The sequence below is a fragment of the Onychostruthus taczanowskii genome, unplaced genomic scaffold (assembly GCF_017590055.1).
Source record: "Onychostruthus taczanowskii isolate IOZ18803 unplaced genomic scaffold, ASM1759005v1 scaffold92, whole genome shotgun sequence".
Lineage (NCBI taxonomy): Eukaryota > Metazoa > Chordata > Aves > Passeriformes > Passeridae > Onychostruthus > Onychostruthus taczanowskii.
In genome coordinates, this window is record NW_024507213.1 from 880,583 (window position 1) to 904,409 (window position 23,827).

General features: G+C 40.3%; 1 long non-coding RNA gene across 1 annotated transcript; it reads left to right on the forward strand.

Moving 5' to 3' along the window:
* Positions 1–9,202: 9,202 nt before the first annotated feature.
* On the forward strand, positions 9,203–21,071 carry LOC121347770. The gene is made up of 3 exons (XR_005954275.1): positions 9,203–9,299; positions 17,387–17,500; positions 20,967–21,071. It is a non-coding gene; the product is annotated as an uncharacterized LOC121347770 (long non-coding RNA).
* The last annotated feature ends 2,756 nt before the right edge of the window (positions 21,072–23,827 follow it).

Below are 23,827 nucleotides of genomic sequence, written 5' to 3' on the forward strand. Positions count from 1 at the left end.
CACTGCCTTGGCTGCTTGAGTGTGCCTGTGTCCAGCTGGGGAATAACACAGATAAATATAAATGCCTTTTAGAAGGTGGGAGTGCCAGGGTTTTGCCCTGCTTCCAGACTGGTTATTTCTGTTTTGGCTTTTGTTTTCTTTTAAATAAAACCAAGCAATTTAAGTTTATTGCCTCTTTTGGGCTGGACAAGACTGTTGCTGCCCAAGTAATTTACAAGAACCTGCTTTCTGCAGATTGAGAGGTTTTATAGAGAAAATTATCATCTGTAGCATGAAAGGTGCAAAAGTAAAGGAGTGTTTGTCAGATACCAGCAGTCTCACCAGCTTTGCACTTACCTAAAAATGCTTTTCACTTTCTACATTGTTCCAAGTGAGTAATTAAAAAAAAAATATCTGACTGTGATATACCACCCTAATTTTGTACTGAGACTATATTAAAGTGATTTTACATTTAAAAAATCTTGATAATAATTACCAAATCAATGCTGATCATGAAGGTACATGAAAAATTACAGCTATTTTAATCTGTTTCTACAAAGTTTGCCACCAGCTTATTCATGTGCAGCTTCAATTTTTCCTCTCTCTTTCTGAAGGTTCAGAAGCAGAATAACAAGTGTTTTATTCTCCTCAGGCAGACTTACCTGTTTTAAAATTCAAAACTCATATATTTGTATAAGTTAGTGCATCAGCAACAGGAATGACATGCCTGTGCTTTGCCACACAACCCCCCTGACATCTTGCAATCCCAGTTCTGTAATGATGTGTCTGTTACAAGGATGAAAAGCAGAAGTGTGCTACAGGGAGTGAGAAAGATCTGCTGACCTGGAACCAGTCAAATCTGCAGAGACTTTGAGACTGAGTAATGCATGAGCCAGGAGCACTACTTAACAAAGCATAAATTAAAACTTGGGAGAGATCAATTTATTAAATGTGCAGAGCATCTGCGATTCCTACTTTGAAAAGCACTTCAACACTCATAAAAATGAGGCATGTCTCAAAGCAAGATCTAATGGCTTTGGGAGATCCATAAATTTCAGTAACAATGCTCCTTTGAGCACTGATGAACCTAAGCTGTACATACAGTAAAAAGAATTCTGTTAAAAATTCACTGCCCATGTAGGTGGACAAAAGAACTGATTTTTTCATAGGTAATTTGGAAGGGGGGGATTGCAATTTCCCTGATTATGATTTCAGCTCATTTTACTAGCGATTTGCAAATTTTTTACATGGAAAAAGGAGGGGAAGGGATGCAACCAGAGGGACCTGGACAGCCTGGAGAGGTGGGAACTGGTTGAAGTTCAACAAGTTCTGGTGCTGCTCCTGGGGCCAGGGCAACCCCTGGGGCTGATCCAGGCTGGGGATGAAGTAGGATGCAGAGATTATGATTGTGAGGATGACTATTATTGCATTTATTGCCAATACATTTTCTGCATAACAGCTCTATCATCTGTTATCCACTATTGCAGTATATTCAGGTTTGGTTTGTTGAATTAGAAGCTTCAGTGAGACCCCCCTGTGTTTCCAAACTATTCAGAGAAGTCTCAGATTAGTGTCAGATTTGGTCACAGTTTTTAAAGGGTTATAATTCAAGCAGGTTCAGCTGGATACATACAACTTGACTGTCTTTGCCTGTGCAGAATTCAAAATTGCAAAGTTCCTGTGGTGTATTTTCCTTTTTGCAGGCCAGTGTGCACCAAAGACAATGGCAAACATCTAAAGAGACCACAAGAGAGATGGAGAGGGACTTTTGACAAGGACATGGAGTGACAGGAGAAGGGAAAATGGCTTTAAACCAGCTTAGAGGAGAAATTGTTCCCTGTGAGGATGGGCAGGCTCTGGCACAGGGTGCCCAAAACAGCTGTGGCTGCCCTTGGAAGTGCCCAAGGCCAGGTTGGACAGGGCTTAGAGCCACCTGGGACAGTGGAAGGTGTCCCTGCCATGGCAGGGGTGGCACTGGCTGGCCTTTGAGGTCCTTTCCAATCCAAACAGATGATCTTAGGTTGAGAGACACTTTTCCTGTCTAGTAATATGTAAATGTGACAATAATCTTTGAAGACACTCTAATAAGGTCTTCTACACTGTCCTGTTATCTTGCAGGTGAATCTCATGTGAGTAATCAAAAAAACCACTGGGTCTGTGGTTTGCTTTTTCCCTGTGAGATCAGCATGATTTCTGCTTTCTTCTCATCAGTTTTGCTGATGTGTAAGTCTCACTGATGTTACATGAATTTGTTACATACAAAATTGGCCATACAGGGAGAAAATGAGGATTTGCATGTTGCCAGTACCATTTAGCACTCTTTGCTGCAAATAAATGCCCTTTGAGAGGTCAAAGTATGATCTGCTATCCAAATCTAAGATTTTCGATCTACTTACCCTGCAACAATACCTCTGGACAGCTTTCTTTACAGAGATAATTGCAAAATTCCCTACCTGGGTGTAAGCAAGTAGAGCATTGTCAAATGCTGTACTTAGGTAAGAAATAGCTTTTTCACTATTTTTATCAAGTCACATAAGTACATGTGTGTGCGTACATGTACAACACACACATAGAGGTTCTATCTACTGGTGGACAAGTCCATGGAACTTTTTTGAGCAAAGCCATTAATATTTGACCTTTTCTATAAGGACCTTCCTGAAGGACAGTGACTACAGTCATGTCCTCTTTTGATTCATTAGGAAAGGATTATTCCTGATAGGAAGAGAGGAGTAGGACAATACCTATTACCCTTCAGACAGCCATTCCCATGCATCCACTTACGTTGCTTATGATACAACCACTGAAACAACACTGAGAATACCAGGAATGAAAAATCAACAGGTTTTTTTAAAAATTATAATCTATTCTTTATTAACTGGTATGAAGCTTTCTTGCTCAGTACATAGTCTTTATATCTCTGGAGTGCAAGTACATCAATGAGGGTATGATTTCTGTTTTCCTGAAGTCATTGTAGTAACCTTTACTAACCTGCCTAGTACTTTGGAAGAGAGAATTGTTTTAATGCATTGCTCCTGCCTGCCTGAGATTTATCTCCAGGAAGGAAAAAAAAACCCCCCGCAATAAAATGGAAGAGGAGATTTGGGAAAAAACCATTATTTTCTGGATTTATAGCTGAATAATGGCTTTAATGCTGATTGCTGGTCATTGCTGGTCATTTTGCTGGATGCTAGACTTTATTATCATTGTAAATCTAATTGGAATGTAACATAATTTGCAGTTACAATGCACATATAAATGCTGTTTGCGTGCAGCTTATGTGGGTCTTGCTAGACTCAGCCCAGCTGCAGTGATCTAGCCCAGCTGGGGAGTTATATTTCCTGGACGCAACCTCTTTCTCTTTCTCTTTCTCTTTCTCTTTCTCTTTCTCTTTCTCTTTCTCTTTCTCTTTCTCTTTCTCTTTCTCTTTCTCTTTCTCTTTCTCTTTCTCTTTCTCTTTCTCTTTCTCTTTCTCTTTCTCTTTCTCTTTCTCTTTCTCTTTCTCTTTCTCTTTCTCTTTCTCTTTCTCTTTCTCTTTCTCTTTCTCTTTCTCTTTCTCTTTCTCTTTCTCTTTCTCTTTCTCTTTCTCTTTCTCTTTCTCTTTCTCTTTCTCTTTCTCTTTCTCTTTCTCCACATATAAATGCTGTTTGCGTGCAGCTTATGTGGGTCTTGCTAGACTCAGCTGCAGTGATCCAGCCCAGCTGGGCAGTTATATTTCCTGGACGCAACCTCTTTCTCTTTCTCTTTCTCTTTCTCTTTCTCTTTCTCTTTCTCTTTCTCTTTCTCTTTCTCTTTCTCTTTCTCTTTCTCTTTCTCTTTCTCTTCCCTTGTCTTTCCCTTAACAATTCAATAAAACTCACACAATTGGCTTTGCCACATGGTCTCTGGCTAGAAGCCCCCAAGGCTGGCCCTGCTCCAGCCACTGCCAGAGCCTTTGGCAGCTCCAGGGGTGCATCACACTGCCGGACTGTGACACACACAATTCCTAACAAAACAAAAGAAAGTTGATTATAAGGAATAGTAGTTGTTAACCAAAAAAGCCAAAACCCTAAAAAACCCACACAAAAAGAAAGCACAAAACCCCTGCAAAACCACAAAATGAATAAGAATAAGAATAGGAAAAAACCCCCAATAAGAAGAAGCTGAAGCAGATTAAAAAGTAGTAGTACTACAAAAGAATAAGGATAAGACTAGGTGTATGAGCACTAATAAAAAGAATAAAAATAAGACTAGATATAAGAATAAGAATAAGAAAAAAATAAGAAAATAATCAGACTAAGAGTAGAAGTAATGAAAAGAATATGAATAAGAAAAACACATAAGATTAAAGTAAGAATTGAAAGAAGTATAACATGAAGATAAAGGAGATCAAGAACAAGAACAAAAAGTATAAAAAGAAGAAGAGCAAGTATAACAAGATCAAGAAGAAGAACAAGAAATACCAAATGAGAACAGGAACAAGAGCAAGAACCAAAGGTATGAAAAGAGAAAGAAGGACAAGAAGAACAAGAACAAGAAGTATACCAAAAGAAGAAGAACAACAACAAAAACAACAAGAAAAAGAAGAAGAAGAAAAATAGGAGCAAGAAAAACAAGACCAAGAAGAACAAGAAGCATAAAAAGAAGGAGAAGAAAGAAAAAGAAGAGCAAGAAGAATAAGGACAGCAAGGAAAAGAAGAAGAAGATGAAGAAGAAGACCATGAAGAGGATGAAGAAGTAATATAACAACAACAAAACAAGAAGCAGAAGCAATGAGGATGACTCATAATCCCTCTGGGAGCCCCAAAGCACTGAGCTCCCCAGGCTCAGTGCTGAGGCCTTGCAGCACAGCACTGCACGGGATGCAAAGCCATGCAGCAGATGCAGAGTGTGCTGCAAGATTCCTTCTTTCCTTCTTTTTCTTTCTTTTCTTTCTTCTTCCTTCCAACACTTCCTTCTCTTCTTTCTCTCATTCTTTCACTTTCTTTCTTACTCTCTCTTTCTTTCTCTTGTTCTCTCTTTCTACGATCTTGCTCTTTCTGTCACTTTATCTCTTTCTTCAGTTCCTCCCTTCCCTTCCCTGAACTTCCCTTTCTTTCTCTCTCCCTCTCCCTCCCCCTTTCTCTCTCTCTCCCCCTGTCTCTGCCATGCCCATTTCAATGAGCCCCACACCACTGGTTTGACACAAGGTCTCCTTTGCCCCTTCCCTCGGGCCCAGCCCTTCCTGACCATTTCAATCAGCGCCTCACACCCACGGGCCGCGGGCCCCGAGGCCGGCCATGCTCCAGCCACTGCCAGAGCCTTCGGCAGCTCCAGGGGTGCTGGGGTGGCTTTGTGACACAGGCACCTTGTGCCACAGCCCTCGGTGGTGAAGGACGTTGTGATGCCCACAGTCCTTTGTGACATGGCAGAGCCCTGCCCCGGCTGGGGGTATATAAGGGACACTGCGGGCCCTGGTCTGGCCAGTGCCAGCAGAGCGGCTGTGTCCCAGGAGTCATCTGTGCCAGTGACATCAGACAGAGAGGAGGACAAGGCAAAGGCCAACTCCCAGCCCCCAAGCCCCTTGTCCAGCTGGCTGCAAGACCAGGCCCTCAGTGGGCAGTGGCTGGGGGCAGCGGGCAGCTCAGTCCTTCTCTCTGTCACAGAAAGGGGCTTTGTCACCATGGACCATGAGTGCCAATACCCCGCAGTTGAAGAGCTTTGCCCATTGGAAGATGTCTGTCGCCGAGAGTTCTGCCTTTGGGAAGAAGTGTCAGTGCAAGAGGTTCACCGATGGGAAGAAGAAGACACATTCCAGGAAATGTCACCCTGTGGAGCTGTGTCACAGCAGAAGGTGCGCCAGTGGCAGCTAGGTGCAACAGTGCAGTGGCCAGATGGGACACAGCAGGCGCTGTGCCGGTGCGGAGAGTGCGTGACAATGCAGGGCGTGGATGACGAGGACGACGACAGATGCCAAGAGTTGTGCCTGTGGGAAGAAGAGGTAACAGGCCCAAGGCTTTGCCCGTGGGCACAGTGTGTGACAGCGCAGGAGCCATGCCAATGGGACGATTGTGAGGATGATAGATGCCCAGAGTTGTCGTGCTGTGCTCTGTCCCCGTGGTCACCGCTGTCCCCGTGGTCAGAGCTGCCCCCGTGCCGTCCGGCATCCCCATCCTGTGTGCTGTCCCCGTGCCGAGGGCTGTCCCCGGTCCCAGATCTGTTCTCGGTTCTGCATTCTGTGGACGAAAAAGAGGTCGCCGTGCACTTCTGCCAAAGCGACAAGGACAAGAAAGTGGGAGACGAGGAGGGAACTGAAGGGAAAGATGCCAGTGCCCAAGAGAAGAACAAGGAGGCCCAGCAGGGAGCCGGCTCTCCCAGCAATGTGGGCACAGAGGGGGCAGCCCGTGGCCAGGAGCCAGATGCATCCCAAGGAAATGCTGGTGCCTCCCAGGAAGCGTCTTCAGGTAAAGCCCCCCCTCAGACAGATCCATCCTCTGCTGGGCCAGGGGATGCCGGCACCCAGGAGTCATCCTAGGGATAAGCCCCTGCTGAGCAACAGTAGAAGAAAGAGTAGTAGTAGTAGTAAAAAAGAATAAGGATAAGAGTAGGAGTAAGAATAAGAACTGGACTAGGAATAAGAATAGAAATAACAATGAGCAAGAAGAAGAATAAGAAAATAATCAGCCTAAGAGTAGAAATAATGAAAGAAATGAGTGAGGAAAAAAACCAAAAAAAGATTAAGAACTGAAAGAAAAAGAAGAACAAGAAAAAAAAGTAATAAAAAAGAATAAGGATAAGAATAGGAGTAAGAATAAGAGTGAGAAGAAGAATAAGAAAATAATCATCCTAAGAGTAAAAATAATGAAAGGAGGGAGTGAGAAAAAGAAATGAGATTAAGAATTGAAAGATAAAGAAGAACAAGAACAAAGAGTAGAAGTAGTAAAAAAGAATAAAAATAAGAGTAAGAATAAGAACAGGAATAAGAATAAGAATAGAAATAAGAATAAGGGTAAGACGAAGAATAAGAAAATAATCAGCCTAACAGTAGAAATAATGAAAGGAATGAGTGAGAAAAAGAAATAAGATTAAGAATTGAAAGAAAAAGAAGAGCAAGAACAAAAAGTATAAAAAGGAGAAGAAGAGCAAGAAGAACAAGAAGTATAACAAGATCAAGAAGAAGAAAAAGAAATAGAACAAGAATATCTCAAAGAAGAAGAAGAAGAAGCATAAAAAGAGAAGGAAGCACAAGAAAAACAAGAACATAAAGTATAACAAGAAAAGAAGAACAAGAAGAACAAGAACAAGAAGAACAAGAACAAGCAGTGAGGATCAGTCATAACCCCTCTGAGAGCCCCAAAGCTCTCCCCAGGCTCAGTGCTGAGGCCTTGCAGCACAGCACTGCACGGGATGCAAAGCCATGCAGCAGATGCAGAGTGTGCTGCAAGAGACTGCCTCAAACTTCCCCCAGCCAGGGCAGGGCCCCGGGTGCTCCCCTGGCCCCAGTGTCTGTCTCTGTGCTGAGCTCCATGTTCTGGGGGACCCTGAGCACCATGGAGAGCTGGTGGAGAGCGTCAGCGGGACGCCTTGGCATGCACGGAGGGGAGAAAATTTCATCCTAATCTGTCCCTTTTGCCTTCCCTGAACTTCCCTGAACTTCCCTTCCCTGAACTTCCCTTCCCTGAACTTCCCTTCCCTGAAGTAGTAGTAGTAGTAAAAAAGAATAAGGATAAGAATAGGAGTAAGAATAAGAACTGGAATAGGAATAAGAATAGAAATAACAATGAGCAAGAAGAAGAATAAGAAAATAATCAGCCTAAGAGTAGAAATAATGAAAGAAATGAGTGAGGAAAAAAACCAAAAAAAGATTAAGAACTGAAAGAAAAAGAAGAACAAGAACAAAAAGTAATAAAAAAGAATAAGGATAAGAATAGGAGTAAGAATAAGAGTGAGAAGAAGAATAAGAAAATAATCATCCTAAGAGTAAAAATAATGAAAGGAGGGAGTGAGAAAAAGAAATGAGATTAAGAATTGAAAGATAAAGAAGAACAAGAACAAAAAGTAGTAAAAAAGAATAAAAATAAGAGTAAGAATAAGAACAGGAATAAGAATAGAAATAACAATAAGGGTAAGACGAAGAATAAGAAAATAATCAGCCTAAGAGTAGAAATAATGAAAGGAATGAGTGAGAAAAAGAAATAAGATTAAGAATTGAAAGAAAAAGAAGAGCAAGAACAAAAAGTATAAAAAGGAGAAGAAGAGCAAGAAGAACAAGAAGTATAACAAGATCAAGAAGAAGAAAAAGAAATAGAACAAGAATATCGTCTCAAAGAAGAAGAAGAAGCATAAAAAGAGAAGGAAGCACAAGAAAAACAAGAACATAAAGTATAACAAGAAAAGAAGAACAAGAAGAACAAGAACAAGAAGAACAAGAACAAGCAGTGAGGATCAGTCATAACCCCTCTGAGAGCCCCAAAGCTCTCCCCAGGCTCAGTCGTGGGCATGCACGGAGGGGAGAAGGCTTCATCCTACTCCCTCCCTTCTGTGAATTTCCCTGAGCTTCCTTTCCCTGAGCTTCCCTTCCCTCCCCACTTAGCCTTGCCTTGCCTTGCGTTGCCTGGACTTGCCTGAAGTTGCCTGAACTCCTCTCCTCTCCTCTCCTCCATTTTCTTTCCCCCTTTTCTGTCTTTTCTCATCCTCTCTATTCAGGCAACTCCGTTTTTTAAATTTCCATCACCAATAAATGCTGCACAGATACAATGTTGTCTCTTTTAACTTAATTTCATGCACGAACATCTAATTTTAAAAGAACTCTTCACTGTTCCCCACAGTGGAACCCTTCCTGCCTTCCTTCCTTCCACCTTTTCTCTCCCTCTCCCTCTCTCATTTACTGTTAAATAATACCTACATTAAAACTGGAATGACTTAGAGAGTAAGAAGCTGAGCCTTCCCTCTGCACAACTGTACAAGGGACAATGACTTCACAGGTCCATGGCAGGAGTTACCCCTCTGCACTTCAAAAACCTTTCTAAAATTTTGTGACAGGAGTTGGCGCAGACATGAAAAAAGCCAGTGCCACCCTCAAGCTGTCCATGTCCGACAGCTAAGAGAGAGCCAGAGATGAAAAACCTTTGGATTCGGTCACTCTAAGTGTGCTCTGGCCCCAGGGGATCATGTTCCTCCATGTTAATGTGTTTACTTAGTGGTAGTTTTTATCTCGGGCAGCAGTGAGAGTGTAGCGAGGAGGAAAAGCAATGGGCGTGTACGTTCTCTAACATGTACACACGTAATTAATCACTTTATGCCAGCCCTGGAAATGGAGCAGAGAAGGTGCACTTGGAGCAACAGGAAATGGGCCATTTTAGGAGGTATTTGTTGGGCTTTTTCAGCCTGTGTGTTCTGACTTTAAATGGGCAAGGCTTATTATATTAATAACTCAGGAAGCAGCAAATAAATAAAACGTGAGACAGTTAATCTAAATTTAAGTGCCAGGGCTTGGGTCCAGTTTTGGAGGATAACACAGGAAGCTCCAAAGCTTGTAGTGCTCTTTGCAGGGAAACGCTGTGGCTGTGTGGCAGTGAGGGGTGGGGGCCCCAGAGGTGATGGTTTGTGCAGCCAGGGCAGCCCAGGGGGATGGGGTTGGCAGCTGAGGAGGGTCCCTGCCCTTCTGTGTAGCTCAGCAGGAGCTGCGAGGATTCCCAAGCTGACTGTCATCCATGGGTTACTTCGCTTTCCAAGAGGGGAAGACCAGTGGGAAAGGAAATCTTCTTGAGTGATGTGGTCTCTGCTTCTTCTGGGTGGGGTTTGGACCTTCCTCTGTCGCAGAGTTTCATGAAATTAGGCACTGGAGGTCATCTGATATTCTGATAACAACAGGCATTGATGGGTATCGGGGTTGGCTGTTCTTTGTCTCTGCTCCAATAAGGGAAAAGTGGTTCTGGGTGGCTGCACTTTTGAAGGACGAGTCTGGACTCTCAGGTTTTTCGGTCTTCAATCTTGTTTATTAATTCTTATCTACAATATTTTCTCTCTGCCCAGCCGAGGTCTGTTCAGCAGGACAGCCCAGTGCACTCTCCCCCCTCTCGGGCTGGTGCTATCTTTTATACTAAAAACTACCTATACCATGTTTACAGTTACTTTCCAACGCCTATCACCTGTGCTAGACAGTGACTTTCTACTCCAAACCAGTCTGTGAGTGCCAACATCATCCTGAACATGGATGCCAGGGAGAAGAAAGAAGAAGGACAGGGCACACCCAAATCCCTCCATCTCAGACTCCCATGTGCAGAATCCCAAACCCCCTGTACAAGGTCCAAAATCCCCTTGTGCAGTGCTCCAAAATTTTTCCCTTCACCCTGTGATTGCCACTGCTATGCTACTTAAACTTTTGTGACCTGTAATTCTTCATACAAAGTTGGTAATTTGCTCCATGGGTTGACATCAAATTTCCAGGTGTCTTTGGCTTCCTACCAGGGTCTCCGAGCCCCTGCCAGGGCTTTGAGCCATCCAGGGCATCCAGAGGGATGTCCTGGGTTCCAACAGATGGACACCTTGTTGTACTTGCAAGAAGAATGATTAATGTTTAATATAACAGCTCAGAATTGGGGTTTATCACACCTTATTTCCTAGGAGTGCATTGCCTCTGATGGACAGTTTGTCACTTCTAACAGGGCAAAAGATGAAATTTACCATAAAAAAAGCCCACCTGTAACATTTAGCATGAATGAATCTTACCTAGAGTGAGTCAATTCTGAAAGCTACTTGGAAGTGTAATCAAACCCTTTAAAGTAATCACTGTCTAGGGAATGACCTGCTTTAAAGAGAAAAATTACTTTACACTCCTTTCTCCTATTAAAGGACCTTCAGGTGTGTCTTACACCCCTTCCAGGCTATTATTTGCCCAAAGCCTCTTGTGTGATTTGGTCACTCTTCAAGTGACCATATTATGCTTTTTAAAAAAATTATTGGGTTTTTTTACATCTTATGTTTCATATAAAGATGTAAAACATCTTTACACTGGAATTTGCACAGTAATTTTTGTGCAGAGTCCAAGCTATTCTCCAGGTATTGACCGGGTGAGGTCATGCAGGTGTTTTATTATTTCAGCAAGTCCCAAGGATCCGTAAAGTAACAGGGATCCTGAAAATAATAGGAATGACATAGTAAGAGCAATAAAAATACCACTAGAGGCCAATATGGCTCCCATAATAGAGTTGTATGGTATAGATTTTGTGAAATATTTCTATTTTGCAAGAACCCCATTAAAATAGGTGTATTAAAATGAGGTGAAAGTCAATAGTTTAAAGACTTAGCTTTTGGTCTGTAATTACTGCAGTTTCATCAATATTTTCAATTGTGGCTGTGCCGATCAAATACATATTTCTTTCTGCTCTGGGTTGGTTTTTTTTTTTTTTTCCCCTTCAATCAACTGAGCTTATAACCCAAACCTAGCTTATAATGAGCTAGGTGTGAGGTATTTTTTTGGGGGGGAGTTTTAAGTTTTTCTCAGGGCAAAAATTATATTCACCTTCCCTTGCATTTGAAATTCGCAGTAAGCTCAGACTACTTGAGGCTCTTCTGACAAAATGCTGCAGAAAGAGTGGTGGAAAGTGAGATGGTTTTCTACACAAATATTTCCAGCCTGGTGCCACAAAAGTGCTTTTTGGCCGTTTTTCTGATGCCATTTCCAGCACTTAGGGAGTCGACTTTAATTTCTTTCCCTCTGCCCCTCACATTTGTGTTGATGTTGCAAATATGCAGATATGGAAATACATAAAGTTGTTTATTTATATGCAAAAAAAACCCCAGAAATGTTACCTTTTGCAGCATGTCACACATGTTCTCTAAAACTGTGATTCCACATAATTTTTTGGCCACTTTTCAAGTTGTACCTGTTTTTTACAGACATTTTTTTCTCAGCCCTCTTGGAATTGAGGTTATTTTTGATGGTGACCCAACCCCTTCTACCCTGACGTTGAAAACTTCTTGGTCTTTCAGTGACTTTATTTTTGAGCCACAGTAGTTAGCAGGAGAAAAATATGTTATTTTGCTTTACAGATTTGGAACTCTTTTTTTGTGTAGCATCCGCCAACACTTAATTAAAAAATATTTCAAACTTCATCTATTGAATTTCTGGGAGTTTTCCAGCTGTTGTTAAAGCTTTCTCAGAGGCATTGCTTCAAATTTGTGAAATGTATTATTTCATTGGTGCCTGCTGTGGTAAGATTAATCACAATTGTAGCCTTAAGTCAGAATTGTGTACCTTTCTGACATATCTTTTGACAGCAGGTGTGTAACAGTAATCAGACTTTCATGTTGTGACTCCAGTCCTGCTTTTCCCTGTGCCTTGCTTCACCAGGCTTTTGATTCACACCCACAAAAAAACCCAAAAAACAAAAAACCAAAAAACAAAAAACAAAAACAAAAAAAAAAAAAAAAACCCCCAAAAAAAAAGGAAGAAAGAAAAATTAGATCTATTTTCTCATCTCCTGCATGAAATTCATTTCAGAGGAACCGAAGCCATTAAATATGTTTTGTGCTGGTGTTGGGCAGACAACTGTTTTCAATTTCCTTTCCTGTTATGTGATATAGCCCCAAAAAGGGAAAGATTCAGCGTATTAGAGTCACCTCATTATTTTCTTTAACTGGAAAAGAATCTAACAATGCCACTTGATATTGAATCAATTTTTCTGCAGTTTACTGTCTTCATCTTTTAGGAATTTTACCTTTTTCTTGCCTCAGCTGTCCATGGGGGAATGAGGCTGCACTGCATCACTACATGAGAGGGATCCTTTCCTGCCAGAGGTCAGGATTTCACCAGGATTTCTTTGCAAGATCTGTGAATTGAACATGAAAAATATTTTAAAATCTTCATTCCTGTTTGATTGTAGGACATCTGCAGTGAAAATAATTTTCCTGTGTGAAAGGCCTGAGATTATAATTTGGATTAATATGCTTTATTTTCTAGCTGAAGTACTTTTAGGAACTTGTTTTATGTAGGTTTTCCTGTGCTACCAACTGAGAGCTGCTAAGAGAAACTTTCATTTGCTGCAAAAAATTTTTGCTTTTGTAGAATAGTAACTATAAGTAATCAAACCAACAGCTAGTGGTTGTATGTACTAAGTGTTTTTATAAGATTTCTTAGTGAACTGTATTTTTTAGTGGATACAGGGTAGTTTCATACAATACTAGGATTTAAAGATTGTATAAAAATTTTTCTTGACTTTTTTTTTTTAAAGGCTTTCCTTAACTTTTTCTTCCTCATTTCTTAATTTTTCTTAAAGTGAGAAAGTTACCAGTTCTTTCCATTATTGTCATTGTCTGTATTTCAGTGATGACATGACCAAGAGAGAGTAAGTGGCATAATCTGGGGTTACAGATTCTCAATATCCATTTCAAGGTACTTTTCAATGTATCCCCAGGCAAATTAAATAAACTATTGCAAACCAAAGAAGAAGAACAGATATATAGAATATTGAAGCAAGGGAATATGACTAAAATATCCTGTGGAGTGAGATAAAGTTCAAAAGGAATTTAGGTGTTTTGTGGTCATCTCCTGATCCAGGATTTACAGTTTGGGTGAAACGGACCTAACCAGAAGAAAATTTTTCATTTAATACAAGTTTATGAAGCTCTGTGCAAACGGCTGTATGCAGTTAAGGTATTTAGGGGTTTTTTTGAATGTAGATAGCAAAAATTAATGTTGATAGGTCATTCGTGTGGTATGGTGATCACACAAGGCCACTGGCAGGTGGGTTTTTAGGAATTCAGCTGAAGAGAAGGTTCAGGGAATGAAGTGTTGCTGTATGCCAAGGTCCCAGTAATTCAGGCTTATTTTTAAAATGCTTTACAGCCCAAATTATTATGTGTCCAGCTGGTTGTGCAAAACATGTACATATAACAAAATAACTTTTTGGGACCCAGTTAGTAAGTTTGATTCTTCCTCTGTGGGTGCTGCATTGATACATTTGTGACAGAATTCAATTTGCTTAAAGAGCTCCCATTCCCTGATCTCACCTCCTTGGCTACATTTTCAACACATCACCTGTTTACCTTCCCCTTCATAAGTGATGCACATAAAGATGCTTTCTGAAGGTTATAGTTTAATTGAAAACAACTGATTTCTTTCTAACATCCCTAAACATACAGAGTTTGAAAGTTTGATTGAAGCAAAAATATTCTTGAGCTTATGGTTTTCACGAGTGATTACACTGAAAAACAAGAGAAGAAGAGGCACATGGGCAATCCAATATAAAAACTTAAAAGTGCATTAGAAAGGTGATGGGGCATCAAAGCAAAGAGATAGATTATTCTCAGATTATTCTCTCCCTTCCCTTAAAACCAGGTAGAGAGAGAAAAGAAATCCACATCTGAAATTAAATAGAATTCACTTTGCCTAGATGTTTTGAAGGAATACACACATGATTCTCTCATTATTTACACAGAATTATTGTCACAAAAGCCTCTGTTTTAGAATGGAATTGTTCTTGGGAAAGAAAATGGTGTAAATTAAAGGAATGAAACTTTATATATTCATCCTAGTTTGAAAACCCAGACAATTGCCTGGGAAGATTGCAAGGTGTGGACTTTGCAGCATTCATCCATTATGGCTATTTATGATTATCCTAAGCTCTGTGGAATACAGAGATGATCATAAATTCTCAGCAAACTGGAGGTTTAGCTGTATGGCTGCTAGAAAAACAAGAAAATGTTTTAATGGGGCTTAATCCTTTTGAAAGCATTTGGAGGAAGGCCCTGTGGTAAATTTGGGTGGTTTTGGTTTTTGTCTGATTTCCTGTAGAGTTTTTACCTGCAGTTGTTTATCTCTGGAGGCATTACTTCCTCTAAATGATGCAGAGGAAAATGTCTCTTCCATCAGGATGGCCAGAGGGAGAAGCTCTCCTTTGTTCAGCTTTTATTCAGGCCTCCAACACCAGCCTAAATTTTCATAGCAAAGTTTGGGTTTGTGCCAGAAAGAAAGAAACTGAGCAGTGATGTCTGGCTGCAGCTGACAATTACAAGTTATCTATGAAAGTAGGTACCCAAATTCGTCGTAAATTCAATGATAACTAATTCAGTTTATCCACATTGAAATCCCCTCCAGATTTAACAATGTGACGAACCAATTTCCTTGAGAAAATTTCCTTTTTCTCTGCAATAGGCTGTGGCTATTTTAGTAGCCCTTGTGCTTTTCTGGGTGATGGCAACTCAGCTTTTGGATGCTGTTTATTTTCTCAATTGTCCAGTACAGCCAGAGCTGTTTGCTGACAGGGGGAGTGGATTGTGGTGGGTATCACCCATGCTAGATTTCAAATGCCTGCTAGAAAGTCATTGAAACGGGGAAATGCCTGGTTTTATTTCCAGGGGATACGTTGCATATTCTGCATAAAGTCCTGGGAGTGCTTGGCCAACACTGAGCTTGGTGGCCCACTCACTACTTCTACACTGTATTTTCTTAAGTTGAAAATATGTTTATTTTTGGCCATGGAATGCACTTTGGAGAAACATTGCTTTCTTATTTTCCTCCCACAGCCCAATCTGCCTCTGCTCAGCAACTCTGTGGTTTCCCTCTCTCGAGTGAGCCGCTCAGTTATGTAGAGAGGGAAAGAGATATTTGGAAAGCTTTTACCTCATTCTCTCCCCAGGATTTAATTTGAAATCCTGATACTCTTCCTGACTACGTTTTCCTGCTGGAGAACTTGGAATTTTAGATTTTAATATGTCAAGAAAAATCATTGGTGTGTATATCTCCAGACATATGTATCCTATTTGCAGCCTCAAAAGATAGTTAATGAAAGCATTGGATAAATAAAAACAAATTACCAGGTGAGCAGCAAAATACGTTTTCTGATTAATATTTTTTGTGCAGGTGAAGGCAGGTGCAGAGGAAGGTCACAGCATGTTCAGAGGAAATAATTTCCATGTTCAAATGAGGAATCAGCAGATCTGTGCAAAATGTGGAAATGTGTAACTCAAATCCACCTCAGCTATGAGCAAAGACTGTAACTGAGTAATTTTCACAACAATTGCTATTGCAACAATATTCTTGAGTCCAGAACCATTCTATGCAGAACTGGTAAACACTTGGTAAAAGTGTTTGTCCAAAAACGTAGTAATTCTGTAAAATTAAAAAAAGAGAATAATTTATTTGTCTGCTTTCAATAAATATTTATGTGCTCAGTGTTCCATTCCCACGTAATAAACTCAGAGGAATTCCAAGACACCCAGAGACTGGTGAGAGTCCATGAAACTTGAGTGCAACACAATTCATACAATAGGAATAAAGCCACATACTCATGCTGCATGAGCTGAAGGCTGTGGTATGTCTGGGAATTAGGAGTGCTCTGGGGATATTTAGGGAAAAACACATTCTGCTTCGTGGAATGCGAGAATTATTAATTCGTAATCTCCTTCTAATTGAATTTCCAAACCACATAGATTAGCAATATATTTATGGTATCTTGATTCATCATGGTGCAGTTGATTTTTCCAGCCTGTACTTAGCAATTTTCAAAGACTCCCTCGCGCTGGTGAAGTTTCACAGGGGAAAAAGAAAATAAGATTTAGACCGTGAAAATTCTTAACAAGGTTGCAAGCCTTTCCCCCACTTTTTCTATAAAATGATTTTGACATGGTTGCTGCATACTGAGAGATGTGCTGTGGTTTGTGGCTTGGATTTCCACGCACTTTTGTGCTTTGTTGTTTCCTTTCCTGGTGGCTTTTCATGATACCAGAAAGTTAAAATATCCACGGGCCTGTAATTTTTTTGGGTAGGATGCAGCCTAAGGTAAATGCATGACATTGTTTCTGATTAGGGTTCCACCAGGCACATCATGTGTGCACAAAGCAAAAATTTTCCTGCTTTCCTCCTCATGGGTTTCCTCTGTTAAGAGGCTGCTGCAAAGCTGTGGCTAAAAACAAACAAATTTTTATGCCTTGGGCATGGGGCAGGATGTCAACTGTTGTAGTGCAGCTGTTTCTGTAATGTAAATGTATTTACCTTTATCAGTAAAGTAAATAATACTATTATTTATAATCTCAAGACAAATATATATATTTTTTCCTGCCAAGATGCATTTCCCATAAAACTGAGATGATTGGCATTGACAGTAGCCACGCTGCTGCTTTCTAAGTGAATACCTCTCATGTCAGCTTTTCACACATTTTATTTAGATCCTATTTAGATCATATTTAAATCATGCTAGCTGGGCTGTGACTTGTGTATACTGTGACATGTATACTGTGTGTGCTTATTAAATTCTAGCACAATATTCTTGTTTTCTTTTTTTCCCCAGACCTTTGAAATTTCACAGTCATTCAGAACTTTGTAGAGGTAATTTTCTCTACCTGTAAGGAGTACAGTTAATCCCTCAATGTTATAGTTAATCCCTCAATGTTGTAGTCTTTTTGTTTTAATAAGTAACGATTGTTACTTTCATCTTAATGCCTCCCATAGTTGATTCTAGAATATCTATCTAGATATCAGTATCTGAGATTACATGAGACCTTTTTCCTCCTGCACTGTGATGGACAAGACACCATCCTTATTTGGGACTGGAAAAGTCATAAGGTAAGATTTTACTTGTATTATTTCCTTGTGGCTAAACCCTACACCTCTGTCACCTGCTGTCTCCTCATTTGTTGCTGCCAAGTGTCCCTGTTTGGTATAAGTATTTATTTCACTTCCATCTCCTTTATTAACTAGGTTTGCACTGGGGGGAAGCCTTCCCTAATGAGGAATTCCCAGTTATCCTTTGTGTTTCCTTTGGTAAATTTTGTTTTTCTCTTTCCCCCTAAATTAATTTATTCTATCAGAAGAGATTACCTGATTTCCTTCTTTCCTTCTTTTTTTTTTTTTCTTTTTTTTTTTTTGGACTATCAGAAGAGATTACCTGATTTCTTTCCTTATTTTTTCTTTTTTTTTTCTTTTTTTTGTTTTGTTTTTTTTTTGTTTTTTTTTTTTTTTGGTTTGGTTTTTTTTTGGTTTTTTTTTTTTTTTTTTTTGTTTTGTTTTTTTTTTGTTTTTTTTTTTTTTTGGTTTGGTTTTTTTTTTGTTTTTTTTTTTTTTTTTGGTTTGTTTTTGTTTTGTTTTGGTTTTTGTTTTTGGTATACAAAAATTTATGACAGTCTTTCCAGCCTACTCATGGCTGGGTGAACTAAATCATTTGGAACTGTCCTTAGAACACTTTGAATTAAAATAAAATAATAGTGATAACTACTGAAAGTCCTACAGAAGTTATTGGAGAGGCAAATAACTTGGGAAGCTTATAAAGCAGTATATATCTTTGCTTTTCTATTTGGCAGTTTGGGAACTTACAAGCAGAAAAATAGGGAGCAAAAAATTTTCTGGCTGGGTTGTTTTTTACCCATAGAAAAGTCATACTGGCCTGGGTAGAAATTATATCTAAATGTTTGCTGCTTTATCAATAAAAAAAAGGTTTTTGGTGTTTTTTTTGTTTTTTTGGGTTTTTTTTGGTTTGGTTTTGTTTTGGTTTTTTTTTTGTTTTTGGTATCCAACAATTTATTACAGTTTTTCCAGTCTACTCATGGCTGGGTGAACTAAACCATTTGGAACCGTCCTTAGAACAGTTCGAATTAAAATAAAATAATAGTGATAACTACTGAAAGTCCTACAGAAGTTATTGAAGTGAGAGGCAAATAACTTGGGAAGCTTATAAAGCAGTATATATCTTTGCTTTTCTATTTGGCAGTTTGGGAACTTACAAGCAGAAAAATAGGGAGCAAAAAATTTTCTGGCTGGGTTGTTTTTTACCCATAGAAAAGTCATACTGGCCTGGGTAGAAATTATATCTAAATGTTTGCTGCTTTATCAATAAAAAAAATTTATTCCTGCCTCCCATTTTTGAGAACCAGCTGGGAATGACTGGTAAAAAACTGATGAACATTTGTGTTAATATCAGCATTAAGTGCATTTTGATGTGGGAAGAGGTAGTGTCATGGGTCATAAGGGAGTGGTACTAATTGGCAGCTTTATTAAGAATCTCTACTTGCTTGCATAGATTTTAGCAGCCCCTACAAGACCCTTTATAATTAGAAACCACAGCAGAGCCACGGCTTCAGATTTTTCTCTTCCCTATCAGCACAAAGAGCTTTTCCTTTCTCTGTCACAGTTAGTGCAATGGATTGCTTTATTTTCACACATTCCTTGAAAATTAAAGGGTGGAAAATACAAATATTTAGAAAAAAGAGACAAAAAAATTTGAAAATATTTAGAAAAAGGACAGAGGGGACTTTATGCTGTACCTTTTGAGCCTCTGTCAGGAGTGTGGCTCTTGCTTCGAAGAGGCTGCACAATTTTATGAATTACAGCAGCCCTTAATGAGCTTCCACTGGGGCCGGTGGAAAAACTATTCATCCAGGGGGATGTGATGGAATCTGGGATATGGTTCTAGAAGGAAGCCACAGAACTCCTCTGTTTTCTCTGCACTGATTTGGGGCAAAGCTCTGCTTTCTGAGGATGCTGTCCTCCTCTTCCTCCTGTCCAAACTCAGCCCTACCATGCAGCACCAGAGGGAAGGGAGAGACCCAACCCTGCCCTGTGCATGGCAGGCAAAATTAGCAATGTGTAAACTTTCAGAACAATCACCTGGATTTTGGTAGTGCTCTTGTGAAGAAAATGTAGAGTAATAAAAAACAAACAAACAAACAAAAACAAAAATAAAGGAGGAGATTTAAAAAAGCCTTCAGGAACTGCAAGGGAAAATCTCCAGAACTTAGCAGCATAAAGGGAGCCTTTAACTGAGAAAAGAAAAAGCCTTCCAAATCAGAAACAAAGAAGATTTTTTTTTTTTAAAAAAAACCCCTCACAGCTCTTCTGACTTCGCTTTTGAAAATCACTTACCAGAGGTGACTGTATTTCTAATATGGTTTTATTTAAAAGCTTTTAAACAATGTTGGGGGAAAAAAAAAAAAAAACTGCTACTCGGCTTGACCTTAGCTTGGTGTGTTAGCAGTACACATGGTAGGAGGCCTTTTTGGTAACAAGAAGCAGCTGTTACTGCCCTCAGCACATAATCTACAAAGCTATTCACTGGAAGTGAATAACTATTTATTATCCCTTTTCTTGCAAAACTTTTAGGACTAAACAGTAGGTTCATAAGCATGCCAGAAATAGCACCTCATTTTCCATTGGATAAGGTCAAAACAAGCCATTGGAAACTGATGATCACCTACTTTAGCAAATAAGAAATGCATGAAATATCCAGTGCAAATCAACCACCAAGAACATCCTGCTGTCCAGCATTGCAAAGTGGGCAGCTCCTGGTACCTAACTGTTGGGATTTTTCCTGGATGACATCACCACTGGATTTACAGTTCTGTCAATGTTACGTCATAAATCTCCTTGTTTCAAAGGAGATTAAAAATAAATACTGAAAAGAACCTCAGGAAGACCAAAGAAAAGTCTCAGGGCACAGTCTCTGTTTCCTTTTTCTTCATGGGGGCATTGAGAATTAAAAAAATTTTAGGATTATAACATTTTTTTCCCAAAAATAAAGTGTTCTATCCACAGAAGAAAGTGTTTCACCCACAAAATCTTATGTCTCTCATCGGTCCTTGTGAAAATCCAAAGGAAAGTTAAATTTCTCCTCAGTAGGAGGTAGCTGCTGTCTCAAGGAAGTCTGAACCCAAAGTTTCCTTTGCTGTGGCAGTCTAAGCAAGAAGAGGCTTCCTGAACCCATGTGTATGAAAAGCATTAAATCTGATCTAATAACTGATGCCACTTCAGGAGGATTAGAATAACCTGAATTACAGCCACTGAATCATACAGATCCCTGTGACCATCAGCTGCAATGGCCTCCAGAACCTCCTAGCACAGCAAATTAAAAGCAAAGAATTTGTGTAAAAGTGTGCAACGTGGCTCCTATGGATCAGTTGCTGAGTTCTGAATTGTCAGAAATACACAAATAAAGAGTTTTCAACATAATGTCACAAATTCTGTCTGATTTAGTGGATGTGTTAGTAAAAATGGAAAGTATTTTTAATAACCACTTTCTCCCTGCTCTGTTCTCACCAAGACTTCTGGTATCCCTTGGAGTGTGTCAGGGTAAAACCTGCCATCCTGCACTGACTGTTTTAGTACTGGAGAGATGAAGAGAGAAACTTGTGACTTTGTGAGCAGGTGAGTGGAGGACAGAAACAGCTGGGGAAGCAGCTGAGAGCTTTGGAAATCTCCTGGGAACCAGCTGAAAAGATATAAACCTTTAGAGATGTTATCTCTCTGATAAACAGAGAGATTTTGCGTTGCAGAATGATAGAATTGCTTTTCCTGCAAGAAAGAAAAAAAATTCCCAACCCCCCCCCCCCCAACAAAGACTTCTTAATACTTGTTCTGATATTTCTCTAAAATAGAAGTGAATAGATTTTGAGTGCATTTTTACAAGTTAATTTCTCTACCTAAAACCCAGCAAACTTGATTTTGTTTGGCAGGTTCTTGGATATCCATTTGGGTTAATAGCCGTGATGTTTTATTAAAAAGAGTATTTTAACCCATTTTTCTCATGTAATAGGGAAGCTATTTTCTCTTTGAGGAAATCCTAATATGTCTTTATCTTGGGTTTGCAGATTATATTTGACTTGAATGTCTAACTCAGTCCTGAATTTGAACTAAACAACTAAACATCTATTGAAGCAGTTGAGGTGTTTTTATGCTCTAAGTTTTAATTAACATAAGACTATGGCACAAAGATTTTTTGTTTCCACAATAGTTGCCACAGAAACATGACCCACCTCTAACCTTATATACTGCAGAATAAATATGAAAATGGCTAATGGCAGAGCATTATTTTCCATTTACTAGTTCTGAGAAAATTGGAAGCACATGTTTAAACTGTGTGTCTTTCCCCCCCTTTTCATTTATCTGATAAAGTACAAATGAGAGGAGGTTCAGGCCTTATTAGCCCCTTCAGTAACTGAAGGATTCCTGTTTATACCTGGCTGCTTTTAGCTTTCATATTTCCCTGGCTGCCTAATTAGGTAGCAGAATGAAATCCCTGAGCTGGTGTGTGAGGAGGTGACAGGACACAGCTGAGGCTGAGCATTCAGCAGAGATGCTCTGGGGGAGCATCTCTGTGCAAACTGGGGGAGAGCTTCTGCTTCTGAGGGGCTGCAGGGTCTCAGGAGGGTTTTTGGAAGATTTTTGGGGGGCTGTTGGTCGCTAGTGCTGAAGGGATGGGCACAGTCTGTGAGGTCCTTGGGGGAAAACACCCCTCTCCTTTTGCAGAAAGCTCAGGATTGCATCAGTGCAGAGTGTGGCAGCTTCACCACCTGCTGCTAATGAGAGATCACCCCCTTCCCTCTTAGTCTTAATTACTGTGAAGTCATTAATAAGAGCGAAACACACCTGGGCTGTGAGGAGCATTGGGTGCCTATTTGAATTGTGTGGAAAAGGGACTGGTTTTAATTAGTCCTAATTATCCTGAGGGAAGCTCAAGAAGGAGCAAAGCCACACGGATAGATGTCAGACACAGGCAGATGTTTTAATGGCTGTTCTCCAGATGTTTGAGCCATCAGAAGGGTCTCACTTGGGTATTGCACCAAGATCACCACGTGCAGGCTGTGCAGACCCTCACTGGGAGATGTCTGAAATACCAAACCCCAGTTTTGCACCCAGTGATTGCTTCCAGTTCCTGGGCTGTGGTGCTGGAGCCTGTGGTGATTGTGCACCATTTCCATGCCTCCTAAATTTATTTGGCTTTCCCAGGCTGGTTTAGGGCATACAGAGCTGAAAGCACCATCCTCCTACTTGATTTGTGCATGTCTGGGATGGCAGACCTGATGTAGAATATAAAGTAGCAGAATGAGCTTAAAGCCTTGGAGGTTATCTGTTTTGAAAAAAAATGTTCTTTAGATAATAAAATTGATTTAGTGGTCACTGGAGGGAGTGGCACTTTAGAAATGGGGAGTGCTGAGTTTGGGCCATAATTTTGCAACCAAGGCCTTTGACTGACTATTTTTAATTATTTGTGCGTGAGTTTGAGGCAGGGTAGTGAATTACATGCTCCATCCACCAGAAGCAAGTGAAGGGCCTGATTTTCAAACCCTGAGTAGTACTGTTGGCATTTTCTGTGGAGGTGCAATATGGATCTGTTCTTTAAAGGTTTTCTGGGTGTTTTTGCACTGCAGAGCAGAGCACACTGACCCAGCACTTGCATGGGGCACACATGTGGTGGGCACACTGTGCTCAAAGGCTGGTCTGTGTGGCTCTTCAAAGACCTGTGCTGCTCTGTCTAGTTTTTTTACTCTTTTTTTTTTTTTTTTTTTTTTAAGCTCCCAAGCTCTAGATTTTACTTTTGAAATTTGACTGGCAGCACAGGTCAGGGAGTCGAGTCACAAATCCCTCATGCTGATGTCTCCCTTTCAGGTATCAAACACAAGCATGTTTGAGGAACAGAGCCCTCCAGGATAGAAAAATAAACACTCAGATGAGACCCTTTTCCCACTGCTACCACAACCCTAACTCACAGACAAATGAAAACCTGATGAAGGATATATGACAGGACCTCTTCCACTCCCCCTCCATGACCTCAATCTATCACAATGCAACTGGCCTGTGTCATGGCAAGTAACCCAGACAACTGTCAGTGCTGCCCGTAAATCACCTCCATCCTGCAGTTATCATCTCCCCACAAATGTTGCCAAAACTCCTGCTCTTCAACCTCAGGGTTGCAAAATCTTGAGTGGGGTTTGCTGGTGCTGTGCTGGTTAGATCAGATGTACTCTCCTCACAGAGGGAGGGATGGGAACAGGTTTTTTTGTGGCTTCACTCTTGGGGCAAAAAGCCTCCTTTGTTGTGCTGCTGAGGCACCCACCACCATGGGGAGCATATGACAGATGCCTCTGGTTCCTGGGAGAACAAAAGGATTCCTAAAAGGAGCGG